The sequence below is a fragment of the Aythya marila genome, assembly GCF_965140915.1.
Source record: "Aythya marila genome assembly, chromosome: 10".
NCBI lineage: Eukaryota > Metazoa > Chordata > Aves > Anseriformes > Anatidae > Aythya > Aythya marila.
In genome coordinates, this window is record NC_139051.1 from 2,461,209 (window position 1) to 2,485,662 (window position 24,454).

General features: G+C 40.1%; 1 protein-coding gene across 2 annotated transcripts in view; it reads right to left on the reverse strand.

The window, feature by feature from the left end:
- LOC309881978 (contactin-4) overlaps nucleotides 1-24,454 on the reverse strand; it is a 296,368-nt gene that overhangs the window by 248,366 nt on the left and 23,548 nt on the right. For both annotated transcript variants that reach the window (XR_014318217.1, XM_082768563.1), the window contains exon 2: nucleotides 10,214-10,258. The gene's annotated coding sequence lies outside the window, so the exon portion shown is untranslated. The remainder of the gene's footprint in view (nucleotides 1-10,213; nucleotides 10,259-24,454) is intronic.

Sequence of the window (24,454 nt, forward strand, 5' to 3'; positions counted from 1 at the left end):
CAAATATTTTGTCTATGAAGTGTCCACAAGCTGGTCCCAGAATAAAACAAGTGAGTGGATGACTTTTTCTACATCCTTTCTGAAAGTGATAATGCAAGATATTGCCATCCCACATGAAATATGCTTACAGTTGCTAGGAGTAAAAGTAACACATCTGATGTACAGTAGCAGAATCAAGAAGTACACTAAGTCACTTCAGATGACAAGCACAATATTTGTCTTTCTGGTATTTATTTCAAGCAGATTAATCAAGATGAAATATTTTGATATTGATGCGTAAATTACCCTCATTCTTCTTCTGCCTAATGACCTCCCAGTCAATGCTCTTATAATAAACTAAAATAATTACATAAACATTTTAAAACAGTTTTACACTTTCAAAAAAAAAACAACTTTACATTTTCATACCCACAAGGAAAATCCCACAACACTGGAATGGCAACAGGATATACCTGAGATGAGGCTGATCCAGGCAGAGCTTGCATTTTCCATTTCACGAATACCAGAGATCAGTCTCCCAGACCTGTGTATGATCCAAAGCCCTGAACAAAAGCGTTACCTTTTGCTCATGTACATTTTGTTTTAAACATACAACTATACTATGAAGTTTGGCATTTCTTAAGCAGAGGGCAGTATTACATCAGTAAATGGTTATTAAAGTTACCTAATCTACAGTACATGAAATTACATTTCTGCAACACAAGGGTACATGTTCCAGTTAACTGACTTCAGATATATACATAAAGCTTTGGAAACTGCAACTATATTCAGGTTACTGCAGGATATGACACAGAATAGACTTCCGGCCTTCTCCCCCCTTCTCCCCTCCTTTGCTATGGAACAGTAAAGGAATAAATCGACAACAAGACTTTGACCAAGTCTATCTCCTAACTCCTTTCTCAAACTTACTCCCAGAAGGTTTCCTCATCTTTCCTCATTGTACATCACAACTACCAGTTCATTAAATATAGATGCAAGATGAACACTGTCCACTATTATTCTTTAAAACTGCACATTCCCCTGCTCCTCACGGACCTGGCACTCCACTAACAAGAATAACTACTTTGAGTCTCCCTTTGATTCCATGATGCTCTGGTCCTTTTGGCTCCTATAATCCCAAAGCACTCTGCTGATGCTGCCCCTCTTAATGGAAAAGTTGGAGCTGAAAAACCTGCCAAGAGATAACATTCACCAGCAAAGCCTCAGCCCTAAAACTTTTCCTACTGCTTTGACATTTGTGTAACATTCAGAAGCCGCTTGCTCACACAGAGTCGTTATTCTCCACCAGTGAAGCACTTCAGATGGAAAGTATTATCTATTCCTAACTGACATCTTTCGCTAAATGGAACATTTAATTAATTTGGTCCGAGGCCAGTCTGATCTCTTCTGCTTGCATGAAGACAAACACAACTTGCAACTCTTTGGCACCATTCCTTCTCCTCCCCCTTAAAAAGAACTTTGGTTGTTTACAGAATAGATACAAGAAAATCCAAGCTGGTACGGTGACACATCATTAGTTAAAAATACACCACGGCATAAAGAGCTTTAGTACAGAGATAGCGCTGGAATGCAGAATTATGCAAAAATGGCTTAAGAAAGAAAATGAAAGTTCTCTGGAAAGTGGTGATTTTTTGCTATGGGTTGCAGCACAGGAACAAAATGACTGCAGCCACTTTGTGTATAACTATAGAAAGCAAACTTGCTACAATTAACTGAATTAAATATATAATACAAGGGGTTATAAACATATTTGAAATATACTTATCTATAAAATGCAGATAGTAAACACATGGGAGAAGGGGACAATCTTAAAAGACAAAAAATCCAAAAGCCTACAAAAGTTGCATGTCACTAACCAGAGACAGGCTTGCATAATGAGTGGTTTGTGTGGTTTACAGCAAGTTGCAGAAAACACTAAAGACGATCAAATGAAAATCCAGCAGAGTTGACAGCATCTCCTTGGGAGACTCACTGTGCAAAACCAGAGTTCCTTAACATGCATGCCGCATTTACCATCAGGCAGATGTACGTGATGAATTCTGACAAGACAGTAACACTGGGATGCCCAGACTTACTCCAGATCTGCAGTTCTATCTGAAAACTGAAGCAACTTCCAGATCTGAGCAACACTCCACTGAAGAGCATAGTAGCACATCTGTCTGAAGTTATTTGCATTGTGGCACAGTGACTGCAAGCAGCTGTAAGAACAAGCAGAGGTCTGCATTCCTGAGAAGAGAAAAATGTGGCCAGAGGACTTTCCATAAGAAACACTTATACCTGGTTAGAAACAAAGTTCACACTAATTCATTGTGTATATAGTAAAAACCAACAGATAAATTTTAGTAAGGTAGCATCCATCCCTTCAACACATGCCACAGCCACAAGCCCTTCTGGCCTGGTGCAGAAAGTCACACATTACCTGGAATCCTGTCTCCGCAGGAACTACTGAGACTTCAGGGCCTGCATACAACCACATCCATCCCCAACTTGTGTAGCTTAATTAAGTGGCAATGGTAATTAGTGCACAACATGCGAGTCTCAAACATGACAAAGAAAAAATACCACCAAGTGCTGGTAGATCTTCAGCTTCTTAGCAGCCTTGGTGGGGCATGTAGACATCCCCTTTCATCATCCTAGTTGAAAGGGAAACCTAGCCAGGCTGATCAACGTACTCACAGTACAAATTGATAAGGAAGAACGTAGCCAGCTGTAAAGTGCTATGAAGTACAACCAAAGGCAATGATAAGGCATAGAGACATAAAGAGAAAGACAGGCAAGTTTCATATGTGGTGTGGGAACCTGGAGCACATCGGTGGCTTTAAGAGCAAGGTTGGGCTGAGTCAGACCAAATATGAGTTGGCCCAAACAGGATGCAAATAGCTTAGGATGCTTGGATGCTAATGATCAGAGAGCATAAGATCAAGATGTATAGAAAGAAATGAGCAGCACATTCTTCAGCATTTCTTTTTTTGTAAATATTAGGTTGTCATTGGTGAAGGCCAGAGTTCATGTTGAAGTGTCATAACGCATACCCTACTGCATCCATAGTAGCGTATACGTTTTGTAAAAAGTCATCTAGAAAAAAGTGAGAGATAACTATAGTGATATTTTACAGAAGGAGGGAAGAGATGGCTCTAATCAGCCTCTGACGAGGTGTTTTGATTTTAGAACAGACTGGCAAAATCTAAACAAAAACCCATCAGGACACATCTGTTCAGCATGAAAATGTTTCTCCCCCCATCTGCTTCCTGTGGAAGAAAACAAGATTTCAAGGGGTGTGCTGAAGATAACATGTGTACCAAAGCAGGTGATGCAGTAGAATTGTGGTAATTCCTGAGGAATGTCAGGAATAAAGATTGAGAGGAAAATGTGAAAATAAGGCATCGTTAAACTGCTTTGAAGTGGGGGCCCCACAAAGCTGATCCAATTCCCATGAACTTCACTACTGGATGAAATACTGTTTACTGGTTGCATGACTCTATCCTCTGGAAATATTGGTTAGTCAAACTATTGGAGTAAGTACATTATAGTAAGTTACAACTAGCATATACCACTGTATACTCAGAGCTGGTAGTAAGTCACAAGCACAAAGGAAAAGAGACCTAGTGGTAAGAGTGCTGCAGGGGAAAAAAAAAAAGGAATTGTTTCATGTGAAGAGGAATGAAAATAGTGGTTGTGAGAGAAGTAATAACTCCTGAAAGATTTTTTTTTTTTTTTTTTTTTTTAAGAAGTGGCAAGGGAGCTGAAGATGAGAAGTGATAGAAACAAAGACCAGAAGGGATTACACACTAGGGGCAGAAGAAGAAATGATTCCTTCTTTATGCTGCATGGTATATGAGCGGCATCTGTCCTCAATAACTACTGAAATAGCATCTTACAAAAAACCTTGGAGCAGGGCAGTTGAACTACATCTTTACAGATCGCTCTATAAGTTCCACCATTTAAAAAAGCAATTATGAGAAATTAAAACAAAATGCATCTCAAAGTAAGAACACAAAGATGTTCTTCCTAAGATGATATTTAATATATACAATGATCAGGTTCAATGAATTAAGGAAACAGGCCTTGTTTTCTTTTTCAGTAGAGACGTTAACTTCAACTGTGCTTGAGTAAAAGAATCAAAATTCAAAATAGACTTCCAAACTTGCCCTAAGGAATATTTCTCATTCCTTCTGTTGGCAGACTGATTATTTGAAACAACACATCAATTCACCAAATAACTTTGTTGGGGTATGGATGCAAAAATGCACCTAAGACCAAGACAAAAAGATTTCAGTAGTAAAGTAAGTCACACTGCAACATCTTTCTGCAAAACAGTTATATTTTGTACAAAGTCACAGTTAAGTTCTGGTAAACTACACTGAATAATTTAAAATTCATTTTTTGTTTTGCAGATTATGGTCTTCCAGAAGCACCTTAATTTCTGTGTCTCCCCCCTCCCCTTGGGAATCAAATCTTTTAAAAGATGACAAAACAGTGATGTGCTATAAGGAGCCTCTGCTATTTCATCCAAACATTGGTTTGGTTTTGACTTTCTAATTTCTAGCCAGAGATTTTTTCCCCATAGTGGCCCAGCACCAGGAAACTGAGCAGAGACCTTGCATAAACTGGAGCAGTATCAAAACTGGAAGCAATCATTTCTTGTTTTTTAGTTTTAGCATCAAAACTCATCTGAATATTTGCTGACTCAAGTATTTTTTAGCTTATAAATATTTTGCTTAAGGGGCACACGAGATGCAAAATTGGTGTACTTCATTTGCATTTCTGTAAGTAAATGTTTAACACTCTACTAGTCTGAAATGAACTTCCTAAATGTTAATTGATGCTATTGAAAGTTGCTAAGGGCATATTCAAGGCATTTCAAACAATTAACAAAAGATTTGATAGCAAATAAATTATTTCAGTAATGGCCCAAGCTACTGCCATACCTGTTGTATCACCTGTAGCAAGAACCTTTTACTTATTGAACAAGTACAGTAAACTGTGCAACTTAACACGACTAAAAGCGATACTCATCTTAAACCTGATTTCTTCTCACTGGAGGACAGGACTCCTTTTAGGGGTGTTTTAGAGCATTTTTGATTTCTGCCATGGATCTCACTGTTGAAAGGAGTTGAGGGTATTCCAGCTGACACATCACTCAGTCCCTCAAACACTACAACCACATCTTGAAATAATTAAACAAAACTAAAATGAAGCCTACACTTTCCATCTCCCAAACCTGCAGGCCATGCAGCAGAAAGCAGCTTGAGGTGACCCCACAACCTGTGCTGGGGTCCTCAGGCTCCTGGACACACTCATGCCAAGCATCCAGAAATCCTGCTGTGTTCCCTTCAGTACAACAGGACCCTGGAAGACAACCATTGCCAAAATCCTACAACAAGCTAACAAGAGGTAGAAAAGGTTTTAAAGGAAATTGGTTGATAGTTGTTTCTTGTTAACATCTACATGGATGGTCTCTCCAGTCAGGTCACCAGCCAGTTATAGAAATCAGAGGAAATCAAGGAGAAAGAACAGCATTTCAAAAACGAGTGATGTGCCTTGCTTACTCATTCTAGGCATTACCTTAGTGTACTGAAAAGCACAGCTATTCCATATTACAAACTCCACAGGACAAAGATGCTGTGCTCAGACACATCCGTATGGCGGAGCACACACCATGCCTCCCTGCCTCCCCATTTATCCCAAGGTCTTCTTTCCAGTCCAACCTCAAAATGTATGGAAAGCCAGGTTGAAAAGGAAGAGATCAAGTCTCCTTTCGACAAATCTGTTTAATGCTTACTGCACATGGGTTGTCATTGCATTGCTGTTGAGGAAGGATCACTGCAGCTGTCTTGCTAAAGCTGTGGCTTTACCTTCTCAGCCTTTCATTCCTGTGTGCCGCACACCTTCCAGCAGGCTGCCTCCAAATGCTCTCTCCCTTGCATTAAAAGCCTGAGAGAATGATTTTCCACATTTATAATTGCAACAGCCATTGCTTCAACTAAATGACAGATTCTGCTTTCAACTTTGTTGCACCACACGGCTTCTGCATGGTTGTATGTTCAGACGTCCAACACCTGAGGAAGCTCCTTCATGTTCATTTTGATGCTGGATGCTTATCAAACTGCTTGAGCTGAAGAAATTCTCTCAAAAGGGCTTTGTAGCTTACTAATGGTTTTTGCCCTTGTTAACTACAAAATATTGAGTATAGAGACATGGAGGGTCTGAAATTTACTCATCAGAATAAGAATAGTGGATGAATTTGGAGTTCCTCAATCCCAAGGAGGTAAATATGAACTGAGACTGGCACAGGTCCTACAAGGAGCTAGTCTGTCTTTTAAACCCATTCATTCTAACAAAGGGGGGCTTTTCTAGCTTAAAATGCTTCCTAAAAGGAAATTTTTGAGGGAATAAGAAGTTGTTTTTGATTTTAAAAGCCCAGCCTACATTCACAGTATCTGTAAGATAAATACAATAAATGTCATTGAACTAGGTATCTTGGACATTATCTTGTTAACAATTATTTTTCCACAAGAAACTTTTAACCCTCTTCCTTTTTGCAGGATAATGTGACATTTGATTCAGAATAGCAATCTACTACAAATGCTAAATGCATAAAGAGCAAGCAGAAGTCCAGACTCAATAGGTGTGTTGGGAAAATGCACATGTCCGCGTAAACAGAGGATCATGTTATGCAGAACTGTCACTCCAGCATTTTTGCCAGAGCACTACACTCACTTAAGTATCCCCTGGGGCATCAACCATCAGGAGATACAGGATGACAGATGTACCATTCCAAACAACAAATCCTACTGTGATTTTAATTGAATTGCAGCAGCCATTTTATTTTTTTGCAGAGCCTCTAAGATTCTGCATTGCTTATTGCTTACTTGCTTCCAGTGATTCAGCAGTTTATTTTTCAATACAGTAATCCCTCCTTAAGACAGTTTCTCATTCCTTTTAAGCAGCGCTTTGACAGCAGCTACCTATATCTTTGTTGTTTAAGGCACTCTCCCTTTTTTTACTAAAGGGAAGTAGTTTATCTCAGACATACTTTTGTTCTCAGACTCAACCATTCTTGCATCCATTTGAAGGCTCAGTCTTTTAGCAGTTCAGGTACTGTCCTCACAGCACAGTGTTCCTCTATACATAAGCTGACCTGACTACAATATTGCAGAAGTTTAAAAAGAGACTGAAGGAAAGCTAAAACCCAGAGGATAAGCAGAAGTGACACAAGCCTACAAATATAAGCCATCTTTGAAATGTTGTTCACAATATCTGGAAAATAGATTTATTCTTCAATTTATGAGGTACTCCTACAAAACTGCCAAGTGGCTGTTTTTGTTCCTAACCTATCTAAAGAGTGCAGATAAACAGTGCAGAAAGTTGAGTTAATAGGCCAAAAAAAAAAAAAAAAAAAAAGACAAAATAGGCAAAAATGACTACCTGCTCTGGAAGAGGCAAATCCTGGCACTGTGGAAGTATCAGCATGTCAGAATCAAGGCTGATGCATCTTCACCTACGTTAGCAATGGCTTAAAGCTTCCTTTTCAGTTTAGGGACCTTTTATTAAAGTAATGAACATTTTTAAAGTAGCATCCTGGCAGTAAGGAGCCCAAGGAAGGAGACTTATTCTCCTTGGATCTTGACAAGCAAAGTGATGCCTGGAAAGCAGACAACTCCAGTCTTTGAAGGAGCAATCTAAAAAATAGATACAGCAAGCCTATATTTGAGTGACTTACTTGAGTAACTTACTTGAGTACTTACAAACAAACCCATAGTTCCTCCAGTTGAACAAGTTTCCAACTGGAACAGTGGCAGTTCTTCAGATTCATATAGCCAACAGCTACAAGACAAACATTCACATAAGGCAAAAAGGAAACTATCACTTTGTTGCCGAATGCCACTGGAAGAAAAACCTTAGTTTTAAACCATTCTTAATTAACTGCTACGTAGACTATAAGGCAGAAATTATATCCATTATAATTTTATTTCCTAGAGCTATTGCCCATCCAGCACATTCAGTATTCCTATGCAGAAAAGAACATTTCTGCAGCACAACTGTAGACTATGTCTGCTGGTAATATGTCTAATTAAAATACACTAAACCTGGTTGGTGAATAACACACAGATGCTGCAAGTTTTTTAAGATGACCATTTGCCTGTAGCTGTTTTAATTACCTTGACAGGTAATAAAGTAGTATTTGATAATTACACTATTAAAATGCACAAATGTTTCCTTTCAAATCTGTACTTACTGAGTCACTTTGGTAAACATCCAGTTCTGAATTCCCAAACAGACTAGAAAAAGCCTTGGCTTCCTCCTTGCCTTGCTTATGGCTTTGCAATGACCACACACTGTTAAGAACATGGATTAGAAAGCCCTCCCCTCCCCTAGAAGGGAAAGGGGTATATAAAATTTGAATTTACAATCCTCATAAAAGTACAACAGCACTAACATGCAACTCCCCCCAACTCCCTAAAAAAAAAAAATAAATAAATAAAAATGCTTTGCTCAGCTTGTTGAAGACAACATGCCTGTTCTCAAGGTATACTGGTAGCCAAAAGCCCTGCTTATCCTCTTAGCATTTTTAATACCACTTTACTGCAAACCCCACACAGGTTACACCACAGAATTGAGGTATTTAACACATTTTGATTACATTTTGCTAATGAGAAGTGTTTACGAAATAGAGTTTGTAAACAGAAAACAATTTCCATTCTCCTGTAGTAGTGACATTATTCACAAGCCATCACTACTATGCATATAGCTGTCTGCTCCAGTCCTTCACACTTACTGTCAAACTGGCATTTAAGGATTTGGAATGCAGAGCACAAGCCTGCAGCCTAAAAATAATATCCTTAGATCTGATCCTGCACTTCTTATTCAGGTTCAATTAATCAGCGTTGCCTAAGTCTTCAGAGGTACTTTTCATCTGCAGATTTTGATAAAACCTTCCAAAAGCAATGGGTATCAGTACCTCCTGTTTACTATGGGAGAACCATATGCAAGATTTGACCCAAGAAAGGGCTTTGAGGCTAATTTAGGAGGACTGTCCAAAGGTATGAGAAGTGCATTATTCAAAGTTATCTTTTATATAAATAAGCTTTTCCTTTCAGACCACTAGAAAGCGATATCAAAATTTATCATAGTCTTTGAACACCTCACACAGGGAGCTTTGCAAGTGTAAGTCCCATGCTGAATAATAGCTTACTTCATCTAAAACAGTAGTTCAGTTTGCATTGTAAACACCCAGCACTGAGATACACCTGAATTACTCAAAGAAAAAGAATCAAGATACTATTTTGATAAAGCATCTGTAACTTCTCCAAACAGATAGACCAATAACATCAAAAACTACAAAGGAAACCACGTTTAAATATTTCATTGTAAACTCTGGAAAGGTTTTGTTCTTTGGTGATAACAATATAATTCATTCTCAAACATATGCTGTTCTTTGGCAACAATTTTATCTGTGGAGATCAGCCACATGAAGCCAAGATTTGAGAGGCAAAGGCGACATAGCAGGGATGCAAAATGAAGCCCTGCTTTGTACTCGTGCCTGGATCAGGGCTAGGCTCTGAAGCACAAACTATCACAAATTTAAGTGTGTTTAACACTTATACTATTCCAGAAAAACACAACAAAACAAGAGCATTCAGGATATATAGGGCAAAGCCTACCTCAAATAACAGTATTGATTCCTTTGTACTTTCAAACAGATATCATTAAGATATTTGAGTTTCAAAAGTGACAGCTTTGATAATTAAAATTTGACAGTCTTTTGATAATTTAACTGTAGAGTCATTTAACGATCAACTAAACACCAAATTAAAAAAAAATCAATTAAAAAAAAGAAGAGACAAACCTGAAAGTGCTCTGAGATACCAATCTCCTTTTGTAAACTGTTCATTCAAATTAGATACCTTGCTTTAAACAATGGTATGTTTACAGAAAGTTTTCTGAAGGCAAGCCACTCTATGCTTTGTACAAATCTTGAAATATAAAATTGCCTAAATGCAATATGCACCCTGAGGATTTTAAACAAAGATTTCCACCAGTCATTCAAGAATTAAACAAAACCCACTCTCAAGGTACTGAGAAACTCAGGGACAGATTCTGTAGTTTCAGACACAAACAACACAAAGAAGATCCAGACATTTAATGCAATTGCTTTAAGACCATAAAAAATAGTATCAGTAAATCAAAATTAGTATTAAAGGACTGCTACCTTCTCCAGTGCATGATACGTAGTCTTCAGTCAAGTTTCCAATACCTGAAAGAAGTAATTGATATGGAAAGTCACTTATAAAGATACTTTAAGTCATTACCTTTTTTCTCATCCATATTAACTATTTTTGCAAAGAAAGAATCCACCTTTGATGTTTAAGTTTGCTATTTTCAAGGTACCACAGGACAGAGCAGTGACATGGTTGGGTACTCTGTAGGAAGTTCCCACTCCTGCTTTGCAGCTCACCAAGCGCCCTGCAGCCCAGCACTCCCCAAAGGCACCCTGCAGGACACCAAGGGTCAGCAGCTCCACCTGGGGCGGTCTGAACCTTCCTACCCAGCTCTGACTTCTACAGCCAGAACACATTCAACCTGCTAAAGCCTCTCAGTGAATCCCCATCTTCCTCAACCACACAATGCTTTTGGTCTCACAGGAGGCAGAAACCCCCAGCTATTCTCCCATTTCTGCTGAGGAGCAATGTCAGAAGGTGACAACCCAGCATAAATCCCAGAGAAAGGGCTGAAGCACAGCTGTTTCCCACAAGGTCCCAGTGAAACCATTAGATAATCCAAATGACTAATAGCATTCTGAAAATAGAAAAACAATGGGAATTTTTGATACCTATTTCTATCATAATAGTTCACACATTTGATAGCTGGCTATGAGACAAAACATACAGCAGAGTCAGATGTTTATGAAACCACAATTTTGTGAGCATCATAATGGAGCAAGAATAATACAAGCTTTTTCACACTATTAACACAACTCAGAATAGGCACAAAGAAGTCTGACATTTTGCCTAAAGACAAGTGTTTGGACACCCATTTTCCAACTCAGTGGTTGTAGGCTGTACAAGAACTTCACCTGAAGGGTTCACACCCAGCAGAGGACCCCTCCTGCCTTTGCTAAGTCTCTAATAGAAGGCTTCCATGTCACATGCCCTTACCAGTTTTGCAGTTGGACAAGGTGCTAAAGAATTACATCACTGGTAGTCTACATGCACATTATGGCCCCATTTAACAAATAGGGACCGCTCACAGGTGGCTGGGAGGTTTCAGTAGGGGCCCCGTGTGCCATTTTCCAGCCCACACTTCAGAGTTGTGCTCACAAAGCAAAAGGAGTTGCACAGTACTTGCTGCCTCTGGGATTTGCTGGAGGGAAGAGCAGAGGCCTGCTGAGCAGCACCTGGGATCCAGCACCAGGAGTAGGGAAACGCATTTGTGGGGAACAGGCTCCAAGGCAGGCAGCACCAGATGGATCCCCACTGAAGTGGGCACAACACCGGGTGGAGCGGGTAAACATTTGACATCGGGAAGAGTGAAGGGTTTCATACCTATCAAAATATTACTCTATTTACTGTGAGTGTTCAACTCATCACTACAGTCGCAAAGTTTAGAACTTGTACGAGAAATGCTCTGACACCTACATCACTATGTATTTTTAGATACCTAAGAATCCATCCCTTGCTGCTAAAAGCCAGAAAAAAAATCCAGTTTTTACTTCAAAAAAAATCTGACACTCTATACTTGCTTATCCATCTCCAGCGTATCCCTCAGCTTGTTTGAGCATAAGGCACTGAGCCAAAGCAGAGAAGAGGTTTCTTTCAAAACACCTGCCACACGACCTTCAGAACTGCATTTGTGTTTTTTAAAATCCCTGTCATGCTTGCATGCATAATTGAGCTTGTTTTTTTTTGGTGTTCATGTGGGAGACTCTGGCTGGATCAAATCATTTCTCTTCCCCCACAATCCCTGTGCACTGAGCACCAAGACTCCTGCTGCTTGCTTCGGTCGGAGCCACTCACATGTAATGTTGCTCAGGCAGGACACAGGACCTCCTATACACCTGCTGAGTGCACTAGACACCAAAATATCTCGGGTAGCACAGACAGATGACACTAGTTAAAATCTTCATTATGGCTTCTAATTCTCTGATCAAGCCAGCAATGTATGTGAACATGTTTAAAGCCTTCAGACCTTGCAGCTTCTGACAACAGAAACACTTCCATGGACAATTTCTTACAATGTTTTGTGTTGGCACAGAGGTGTAGACTTGTAAAACGGGGAATAAGCAAATTCAGGATGTTTTACTTTCGGTACAGTATTTCATCCCGCAGTAATTGCACAAAGCTGAACATGGTTCTTTGTAGTCACGCATTTGAGACTGATTAAAGTAATTGTACTTTATCCTCACAAGCAGCACTGAACCTGGATTTCCAGGCTTGAAAAGCTAAAGCATTTAAACTACATTACCAGCAACCATTCAGCAGTGCCCAGGCAATTTTGCTGAATAAAAAGCCTCCCACAGCTTGGGGGAGGATTGGCCATAGCTTCCAGTCAATTCAAATGCACACTTCCAATTCAGGTGAAGAACAGACTGAAACAGGTACCAGGGTACAAGGTACAAGCAGCGGTCTCCCCTAGGTGACACTGTGGAAGGCAGCATGCTAAAAACTGGATTTAACAGCTTCAGTATTTTCTGCATCTCTTGTCAACAGAAGAATTTGAAAAAAATCATTGGAATGCAGATATGAAGTTGTCTCCAAAGGAAAAAAGCAACAACCCTCTTTTAATGTGGCTCCCCAGTCGCCGCTCCAGTTGTTCTCAAAGCTGCAACTTCCAAAAAGCCTAAAAAGAAATTCAGCTTTACACTACCCTCATTTTCTGTAAAAGAGCAGCACATACTTCAAGGGAAAAAATCACTTAAGAATAGAATAGAGGCACCACTTCGTTTCACAGAAATACTGCATAATTGCACCAAAAATTTACTTTTTCAGGTAAAGACAGCTCTCTGGGAGCTGGCAACAGAGAACTGATGAGAGCCTGAAGAGCTGATCTCATCTGCTGCTTGCAGACAGCCTCACACAGCACTCCATGCTTACACTGACACACTAACAAGACTGAGCTGAAAGAAGCTCTCCCAAAGAAAGCTGCGGTGCCTTTCACACCTGGAGGTTTATCATCTTAATACACAAATACTGATGTTCCTAATGCACCTGTCCCCAGAGTCTTGTGCAAGTACAAGACTACACAGTAAGGGTAATATTTCTGTGGGAGACAGTCAGCCCTGATCAATGGCAAGAACATTACTGATGCATCAGGCCCTGAACCCCCAAAGTTTTCCTTTGGTCACTTCAAACACAACCTATTTGGTGTCTTTTTTTTTTTTTAATCATCTTTTTTTTTTTTTTTTTGTCCCCAGTTCTATTCTGGGTTGATTCAGCTAGCCTACTCTCGCACAATTTTGCTTCGCCTGCCAAACCAACAGACTAGTCTTGTCCTGTTTTCCCATCTTCCAAATTTATTTTTAAGGAAAGCTTAAATTGGGATACTATAAGATTTTACATCTGTCTCTGCTTCCTTCCAGTCTCAAATTAAGCACTCCAGAAACTCTGACTGCTGATCTGCCTTTACCCCAAATCCTCTAGGTACTGTTTAAGAGCTTTCGCTGTTTCTGTTTTATAATATGAATTTGACATTCTTCAAATCTTTCATTCTTTGTATAAAGACAATATTCTTCACACCACAACAAACTAAAAAATGTGAGAACCACAAGCCTGCTAGCCCACAGGCTTATTAATACAGGTTATTAAATAACCAAGTGCTTTTGAACCTGCTCTCTCATTTTCAGCGGTGCTACCAACCTTCATAAAAAAAAAGTGTTCACTGCAATTGTTTGTATTGCTTTCCCTATTCCTGCTCCTGGAAGATACTCAGAGCAAACCCCATACCACCCTTCTTTGCCCTAATCCTGGCTCAGCTGCCCTCTCAAAACCAAAGAGGACATTAACTCTGAAGTGCCACCATTTCCCTAGCTGTATCACTGGGTGAAAAAACTCTTTGTGGGACCACTTGCTATCAAGCATCAGCCACATCATTTCCTTGCTGAAGCACAACTTGCACACCAGGAAACCCCACTTGATTCAGCCTCCTCCACCAGCTGCAGCTGCTGCAAGGGGCAGCCCTTCCTCAGTAAGGTCTGAATCCTTGGCTTGCCTCCTGTTCCCAAATTCAAACATTGTTATTAACACAATAGATTGATGACAGGAGCTAAACAGAAGAGTTTTCTGAAGCTGAAATATAAATCCAGTATTCATTTGTCGCAGAAACATTTCCCGTGCATTTAAACATTGTTTAGCGAGTCAGCCAAAAGCATTTTTCAAGTGTAATCTATCTCATGCAGAAAAACTCAAAAAGCCTAATCACCATCATAGCTCTCCCAGGATTTGATAGGTTTAGCTTCAAAGTAAAATGCCATCAAAATAGAGATCTCATGTAGTTTATCGTATGAAAAAAGGGAAAATTAAATATTTCAAAGTGTTATTTTTAGGTAGCAAAATACCTTGTCTCATCAAGTGGAGAAGAGCATTACACATTTATATTGGATTTCTAGGCTTTATAAGGCAATTTGTTTGATGCCATTTGCTTCACAAATGAAAAGAACATGACCTGCATGACTGCATATTGATAATAAAATAATCTTTAGACAGCAGAATTCTTCAGAGATTGTCAAAGAAATCTCAAAATGATTCACCAGCTGGTTCATAAATTGAGCTCATAAGCTGCATAACCCTTAGGATTGCCTGTTACTTAAAACTGGCTTCTCTGCTCCATTCAATGGGCTCAAAACACATGACTTACTGACCCCACATAGTGAAGAGGCCCATGTATGTAAAAATACTCTTTCAAATCCACGTAGAGATGCAAGTGAGTAGTCCATATATCAGTAAAAAGCCCTGGATAACTACAGGAGACTGCCTTTAGAGAGAAAGCGTTCATCAACTTTCTACTTTAAATGCAAAGTAGTGAAACACACGAGGTTGTTTTGCATTGTCTGAACTGCTGATTAAGAGATCCTTTGCTCATTTGCATACAGTACATCAACCGAGTCACTTATTGAAGGTTACTAACAGAACATGTCAGGCTTTGATGACAAAGGGAAAATTCACTGTGAATAGTTGGTACTTTTGCATGTGGTTCCTCATTACCAAGAGGTGTAGCTTTGCCTCCGTAGTCCTCTACAGCTTGTTTTCCAAGCACCAGAAGGGGATGGGTTGTACCAACTCCTTGCTGACAATCATGTTTTATTCACCATCATTGTAAACTGCAGGCTTATAGTCTTAATTGTTAATGAGATGTTAAGAGCCCATGCAGTAGCTCTAATGCTGTACAAGGTCTAAGTTTAAGCCTTCACCCTGATGTTTCTCTCCAGGGAATGGAAGCAGGCCAAACTCTCCACATCACCAGCAGCCATGAGCCATGCCACTCCCTGGACACTTCAAAGATCAGCTCTGCCCCAGACTTAAATTAACAGTTTTTGAAACACCAAAGCCAGTCCACCACAGCTTTGCAAACACAGATGGGAGCTTCTGATGCTTTTGCATTTCTGTGCTTTTCCAATTTCCCCTTGGTGACTTGTGCAGCTGTACCTGGGCAAACACCCACACAGCTGAAGGACAAGGCAGAAAGGACGTTGTTCAATGTCATATGTGAGCGATTCCTTGCGTGAAAGAGCAAGCTGAAGTTAACAGGCTATTCCTACCAGAGAAGGGAGTGGACCATTAGTTCCCCTTCATTTCTTGCTCCTATCACTCTGTTATATTAAATCTTCTCTTACTGGGATTGAAATGCCAGAAGCCAAGATCATCAGTCTGATCAGGAAAAATCTCTAATCACTTTAACCAATTACAAAATACCAAACAAGAAAGGTCAGTGATGAAAAAGCATCATGCACTGAGTAATTAATATCTATAAAGCCTGTAATAATTAGCAGCCTTGATTGTTGATTCCTGCTTTGCATGTTTTACCATTTTGTTTTTATTTGAGGTGACAATTTAGTGTTTATTTGCAAGCTAAGGTATATATTCACATAGTCCCCTGATTGCTGTAAATGAAGGCCTTAAATATTTACTGCTAGTAAAACATTTTAAACTTTTAGCAAGATTACCTTCCAATATTCAGCAGTGTGAGATTTTATGACCTTGTGTGTTGAGGAATAATCTTCTGCAACAAGATAAAATGGATGCACGCCCACAGTCTTTCCTTGCTGGAGCTACAGCTCCATCACCATTAAATTGTTTGTTTTCCTTTTTTTAATTTGTTCCTCATCCTTGCAAACCAGAAGACATTTCAGATCGCCTACATACTCCGTCAACACCATGTTCTCCAAAACAAGGTCTTTTGATTTCTAAGTTGCTTTCTTATACAAATTGCCAAGTTACATAATGAGGTCACAGTGCACAGATACATGGAGCCTGCACAGGACTTTGCAGTTAAACATATCCACACAAACCACATAAAATACACACCTCCTGGTGCTCAGCTTCCATTCTCTCATAATAGAGCAACAGCTATTCACTGTCAGAAGACAGCAAATAAAGTCAAGTACAAACTAAAAATCTAACAGCAGGAAAAAACACAGCTGGTGAAAGTAACTGAACAAAAACTTCCAGGTCTGAAATGAGCTCAACGAGTACATGCCAAACACAGGGCAGAGATCAGACTGTCCCCCACCTGTGACAACTGAAAGCCATACACAGAGTCAAAAGTGCAGAGGTGGAGAAAATCTACATTAAATGCACAGCTTGCACTTTGGTTTTTGTGCAGGGGGAGAATAGGGGGAAGGTATACAAATAAGCAAGTCCCAAAAAATTGGCAAAACTGAAATACTTTGGAGCAAGATATAGAAATGAAAGCCTCATAGATGTATTATTTGCAACAAGTACACCAAATACTAATTGTAAAAATCAGAGAAAAGTTTAACATACAGTAGTAAATCACATCCTTTAAATTAATTTTATAACTTGATTTCTCAAATCTAAACAGAAACCATAAGGGACCTTGACAATTTTTCCCTCCAGCAAGCAGGCTGCCTCTTCCCTTTTAAATTGCCACTCCTGCAGCAACACCATGCAAAAGAACTAGGGAATATTTTATCAATTAATTCTCTCAGAGTCACTAGGTTATGACTAGGGGGAAAAAAAAATCTGTTGCAACGTAATCTATCTACATTCAGAAGCACAGAAAGCTATTAGTCTGCATCCTAGTGATACCAAGCCCTTCTCATATAAACAGTAGAACAAGCTAAGCTACCCAGCCTTGACATCTGTCAAAACAGACCAGGTCTCAAGTAGTAATTTATATGGGTAGCTTTATTCCTCTCCTTCCACTGGTTCAATTATTGCAGCAGTATCATGAATAAACGGTATTATTTTCAGGGGAAATTAGAAAAAATGAAATATAATAAGCTTAGGATTTGCCCAAGATCCCTTCCTTTTTTATTTTAATATATCTATAAATTGCTCTCCTTCCATGCATTGTATTCTGCTGCTGTAAACTTACCAGTTCACCTATTTCCTCCTAATTCTGATTCACCTATTTTGCCATAACGACCTCTCCGTTACTGAGCCCTGTTCAGCTTAATCAGACAATTAACTTGATTACATTAATAGATGTACAAGACAGAGGAAAATAGCACGTACCTACACACTGGCTAATCTACAAGTATTAATGAACTTAGTTATAAAAACTAGCATGTGAGGAGAAGATTGTGTCCTTGGTGACCAAGTGGAGTGCAGTCATACCTTCACACTGTTTGTACATATATATATATATATATATTATTTTTTTAGTGTTTTTGAACAATAAGCCCTTTGCTTATGGACTCAATGGTCCACCTCATGTAAGCCAAGCAATCGCCTCCTTCCACGGGCACCAAAGCTGACACAACTGGAAAAAAAGCTGAAAAGTTCCTCAGTCATTTTGGTAACAACACCATTTTAAATGGCAGTGAATATAAAGCACAGCATTTTTCATTGCTGTGCAGTTCTCTTCTGTTCTTCGTAACAGGTACTTCTGCCTTGATCCTTTGGCACCTGACACTAAAACTCAGGCAAGAGCTAAGGCCATACTTCAGTAAGAAGAGCACATTAACAGTGACATGCTTTTCAAAGGCTAATGCTCCCAGCAGCTGGTTTTGATGGGGTGACAGTCTCTTAAGCTGATGCAGCCCACAGGGTAGAGGAGGGAGATCAAAGAGGTGCAGCTGGAAGCCACAGCCAGACCTGCTCAAGGATCATGAGTAACCCCACCGAAGAAGACAAAATCCTGTTCATGAAGGTCACAACTGAAATGTGGCAACAGTAAATGTGTGAACCAGGATAAAAGACTCAGCCTAACACTCAGAATTTCAACCATGTAGGCAGAACACCTAGAAGAGCGAGGCTGACCCTGAGCAGAGTAAAGCAGCGCTGGATCTGACTTTGATCCCGCTGATCTCATGTTCTGTTGGCCATAGGAGAATTACAGCACAGCACTACTGGTAAGGGCAAGGCATCCAGGACCTCAAAAAGTAAATTAAAAAAAGAAGTTTGGATCTAATTCGAAACAACCAAACTTTTAAAATAACAATGTTTTAAGGGAAGTAGTAGAAGCTTGCAACTTCTCACTGTGAAGCAGAATGAAGCCACTGCTTGTAATAGATGGGAACATCACCCCAGTGGGGCTCACATTAACAGAAGTGCCACTGCACCAAGATGGATGAGCTCAGGAGAAACAACAGAAATCTTTGCTGTTTTTGAAACCCATACAATTGTTCTCCATTTCATCAGTACAGAGCTTGAAACATTCTCGCCAAGGCAATCAGCTCTGGGACAGACGTGTGCTGCAGCAGAGGCAGGCAGGGCTTTTTTTTTTTGGTGACATGAAGGCCTCCTCTCAAGGCAGCTGAGGGAGCTGCCAGGCCCCAGCAACCCTGTGAGGGAGGCTGAGGAGCCATGGACTGAGCCAGCAGCATCCCCTCCCTGGCCATTCAAAGGCAGCCCCCAGGGACCAGGGGCAAATGGCAGGGAGAGGTCCAGGGAGACCACATTGTGACCTTCCAGTACTTGAAGGGAGCATATAAACGGGAAGGGGACTGCCTGTTTATGTGTTGATAGCAATAGAACAAGGGGGAATGGTTTTAAACTAAGACAGGGAAGATTTAGGTTAGGCATTCAAGGCCGGGCTGGATGCGGCTCTGTACAACCTGCTCTAGTGGTTAGCAACCCTGCCCAGAGCAGGGGGTTGAAACTAGATGGTCTTTAAGGTCCTTTTCAACCCAGGCCATTCTATGATTCTAAGATGAAGGAACTTTTGCACATCACGCCCTGTGCCCCAGCACACCAATGGTGCAGGCAGCAGTGCTCCTACAGCTGCCACCCAGCGAGATGGGCAGAACAGCTCCTGCTCTGGGGGAAACCAGGACCATCTGGAGCAGGATTTGGGCTTCTCCCAGCAGCTCCACTTCCCCAACTGCAGCCTTCACCAGCAGAACAGAGAGTTGGCTCATTACATTGTTTCACCAAACACGTATTATTAGTAAAACAGATTTGTTGTGGCTGCTGCACCACAACCGATGCAAAAATATGTTCTGAAGAGAAAAAGGAGAGCATCAGCTTTCCCATAATAGAGAAAAACCTGAAAATAAGCAGAGATGTCCATAGTAGATAAAATCAAATATGTTGACATTTAAGGTGTATACATAATGTACAAGTAATCTACATATGCATGTATGTTATAGAATCTTGCAAATACATACTATTGTTCATGAAAGTTCAGACTCCATAGGATGGTATAAATCTATTTTGTATATCTTGTAAAATGGTATAAATATGTTTTGGATATATTTTTGTATCCCACATTAAATATTCTAAGAAATGTAGTCCTGACAAGACAAGTTCTTGCATGCTTGAAACTTTCAGAAGTCAAAGATTTAAAAAAACTGATGTTTTATTCCTTTGTGTATGCATTATAGTTATCTTTTAAACAACATACTTATCTAAAGCCTTGGGTTAAGCACAGCTCTGAGGTAAACAAGTAACACTATTGTTGCATCTACTTGAATCAGACTCTAGCCTTTCCTCTGCAATGATGTAGGCTAGCAAACATTTGGGAGAAGTTAAACTAAGGTTACTTTACATTTTTCTACCATCAATTTAAGGAGTACTGGATTTTTAACAGAAGTTCTAGTTGTTTTCTTGGGGGTGTAGGGGGTAATAATAAGGTTACAATTTTCTTTTATAAATATTAATTTTATATTTAATATAATTAATTTTAATATATAAATATATTTTCTTTCTTATAAATATGGATTTGTTTTTCTATCTAGCCAGTTCTACCAAAAATGTCTAATTTAAATTTCACATCAGTTTCAAATAACCCCATCTCTAACTCTTAGTTCTACTTGAATCTGCTGCTCAAAGGTGGCATGTAGCACTAGAGATCTTGCTGTGATCTAGCTGGAACCAAGTGCAGTGATTCAGCTCCCCTCCTTGCTCCTCTTGAAAGAGTTAAGCCCAACATCTCCATCTTCAAAGTCATTATTCTATCAATAAGCTGAATAATTTAGTAGGCAGCTGTTTGACTTGACATTTTTTTACAGGTCATAAACTTACTAATACACCAAACCCTATGCCTTAAGTAGCATTTCCAAGGGGGTAAAGCTGCTGGGGTCTAAGCCACATATATGGCAATTATATACCACAGCTGCCCAAGTTTCACCCAACTTTCTTAGTTATTTTATGCAAATTTTGATGACCAAAACCAATTCTCACCCCTACAGAAGCCATAACTAGGGTTATTTATTTGTTTATATATTAACACTGAAAACATGAACTTTAGACTATCTGTACAGTGTTACAAATATTACATAATCTTCAAAGGCTAAGCAACTTATGATTAGTAGCATTGGGCTCTCAAGTAGGAGCTATGAGCACAGCTTTTTTTCTGCTTTTTGACAACAACTCCTGGTCATTCATCCCCATAGCTCCAAGCCACTGATCAAGTCACAAAGGAATTAGCTAAGTACCTTAAGGATGCTTCTACTTCAAGATAGCTATGTTTTCAATTAAATTTATTTTTCTGCATATCTAGCAGATTTATGAGATAAGCTATTCCTATTCTTTTTCAGTATTCCTTTCAGACAGTTAAAGTCTTTAAAAATATATAGGTATAAGAATATAATTGGAGGGGTGAACAAGCAGAAGGGAAGAGATAGGAACAATGGAGAAATCTCCAGTGAAAGAGATATGATGAAGAACACAAAACTATGCTGCACAGAGTAACTATCTACTACAGCTCAAGTACAGAAAACAGTCATCTCACAATACTTTTACGTAGTCTGAGCAGGAATTACTGAATGGTTCTCTGAGGTTTTGAGCAGCTTTAGACCTTAATTGACCACTATACTTTGTGTATGGCTTGTGATGTGATCATGCAAATAAGTATCCAGTACGCTGTTAAAGCAAAACCAAATGAGTCAGCGCGAGTCCAGCTCCTAGATATTTCCAAATACAAATTAATTCTATTAATCCTTATTTAGATCCATGAGAAAAACAGTAGGTATTGCAGAACACCTTCCAGAGGTCAATAGCACACAAGACATTTCATAGAAGTCTCATTAGCTACAAGGCTTCTCCAGCTGACATAATGGTAACTACTACTGCCAGCACACCTGGAGACCTCTCAGCACCTGATGTTTGTTAACAGTTGTCTTTACATCAGCCCTACAGCACACCTATTAGGGCTTACACTTGCTATGTAAGAATGAAGGAAGCATATTTGCAGGACACTAAGCAGCAAGTCAGTAATTAACTCCAAGCATGTGCTCACATCTTCTTGAAGCCAAAACATTATCTACATAATAGCATTAGTTTTACTAGGGGAGTTGCACAAGACATATTGGGGGTAAAGAAAATAAATACAGGAAAGCTCTGAGAAGAAGAGTTAACATTGGTATAAACAACTACAGGCCAAACCCTGCTTTTGAGCAAAGCCATGTATCCAATCCCATACATAACCTTTAGAAAGGCTGACACTACCCCCAAACAAAAGCCTTATTCCACCACGCTCTGCAGCTCCCACAAGGTTTTGCCAGCTGGTGCCTCCCCCAGGCACGGTGGCTAAACCCACAGCATCACCCCACCCCGAGGGCCAACTCACTAGGGATGGGGCCTGGAGAACCCCTGCCTGCTTTGCTCTTGAGTGTGGCACCAGCAGCCCACCCCGACCTCCTACACAGAGCCAGTCACCCTTTGCATGCCACCTTCTTTAATAAGCTCCCGAGGATCTCAGTCTCCTTCCTTTCCCTTTAGGTGTGCCCTCATCCACCAGTGGTACCCAGCTGGGTGCAGCAAGGCCAACACCTGGGCAAAAGGAGCAGTGGGTACACAGCCTGTTGTCATTAACAGGTTTTAGTCCTGCCATCGGACCTGTGGGGAAGTGCTGGGGTGGGGAGAATGTTGATGAGGGAGAAAACCGGAGTTTAAATGTGGCTTTGATGCCATCTACCATTTGCTTCAGCAGCACAGGAGAGGCACCTCTCACATCTCCTCCGCCAGCCCCAGCAGTGAGATGATTGCTATCGCAAAATGACAGCGACACAGCTGGGAGCTATTTTGTTAAATGCAGAAGCGGCACTGAGTAGTGAAAAGATACTGTCCCTTGAGCATACCTAAGATCCTTCATGAAAGTCAGGGGTCTGACCCGCTGAGCAGAGAAAACCCGTCATTACCAAGGCACCCAGCAGCTCCTGCCCAAGAGCAGACACAGACTATCCCACAAGATAACACTGTCCTTCACGCCACTCAAAGCTGCTTTGTGAATCCCAAATATCTCACACATCTTCTGATTAGAGAAACGTGAATGCTGATGAGCAGGCGTGGAGTGAGCAGCAGCACGCAGCTGCCCTAGCAGCGTTGGGGCTCTCCTTTGTCCCCCAAGGCACCTTGCAGGATGCATAATGAGGTACAGACTTGTCCCAGAGCTGTTAGACCCAAGGTTTCCCTTCCATAACATGCCAGGCAGACAAAGGCCCCTGTAACAGAGATCCTCTGTTATAGTAATTCTTAGGAAATAGTATATTTCTTTCAAAGGACGAGTACTGTAGCCTGGGGGATGTGATGGCAGAAACAGGCCGTGGTCTTGAAGTCTGACATCAGAGTGACCGTCAGTGGGGTGATGGAGGAGTGAGGAAAGCAGCAAGGGGAAAAAAATTACCATCACAAGTACTGGATGTGAAAGCCACCATTGCCCTTCATGCCATTCATAAAGTATACCTTTAGTAGGTATTACTGTAATAGGGTAATATTTTTTGTTATAGCTGCTCCATGGAAAGCATTCATCCATGCCAGGAACGGAGGTCACTGTCTCGCTGCTTCCTCATGGGATTTCTGTTCGACAGACCCGATGCTCTCTCCTATTACAAATTCCCTTTTTAAGGATGAGGAGCAGGTTAGTATAGGGAGATAGGGAAAATATTTTAAAATGGAAAAAGAATACAGACCAAAAGCCATGTGCAATTCTGGAGGCCTCAGCTTGCAGATAGCTAACCTAACCCACCCAACTTTGTCCAGACAAATGGAATTTTGGACATAGAAACTGTTACACACATTGAAAAGGAAGAAAAGCCAAAAGATTTGCAGAAAATGCCCCTAATTGCAATTATTTTTACTACGTACAAATACATCACTTTCTTTACAAGGTATAAATAACTATATGCAATTACATGCTAATTACTTACAATTAAATTGCAGTGTAAATACAGCAATGCACAAAGATAATCAGATGGTTACTTGTACAATGTAAATTAATTGATAACAGGAGATTTACAATTGCAAATTAGAACGATTACATTTTGAATACTATGTTAGATGCTAGGTATTACATGCAGTTAATCACCGAGCCATTTTTTTCCCAATAGGGTAACTTTGTGCACGACATGGGGCAGCGGGTACCCCACTTTAGGGTGACAAAGGGAGGACGTAGGTGACAATTCTGTAAGCCAGCACGTACAACCTTTGCTGTTCTTTGCAACATAATTATCCTACATAATTTCCATCATTATCTGTTATCTGAAACGTTCTCCATGCTGCTGGCAATAGGATACTTAGTTCTGATTAGCTTTGGAGAGAGAAATTTCTACAACCTTATCTTTCTCTTGCATTTCTGATTCCCTTTCCCTTAGCTCCATCCGGCACTCAATTTAGTTTCACTTGTGTGGCCATCTACAGCTATAAACACAAATTGTCTGCAATTTTACGCCTTCAAAATCCTGGGATTTTTTCATTATTTCACCAACATGCAGAAGGCAGATTTACCATCTATTCATAAAATAACAGCAGTGGGTGTTTTTGCTGCTTACTGGAATTTGTTTGTCCTTTCCTTAAAGATTGTACATGCCTCTGTGTTTGTACTTGTGTTATCC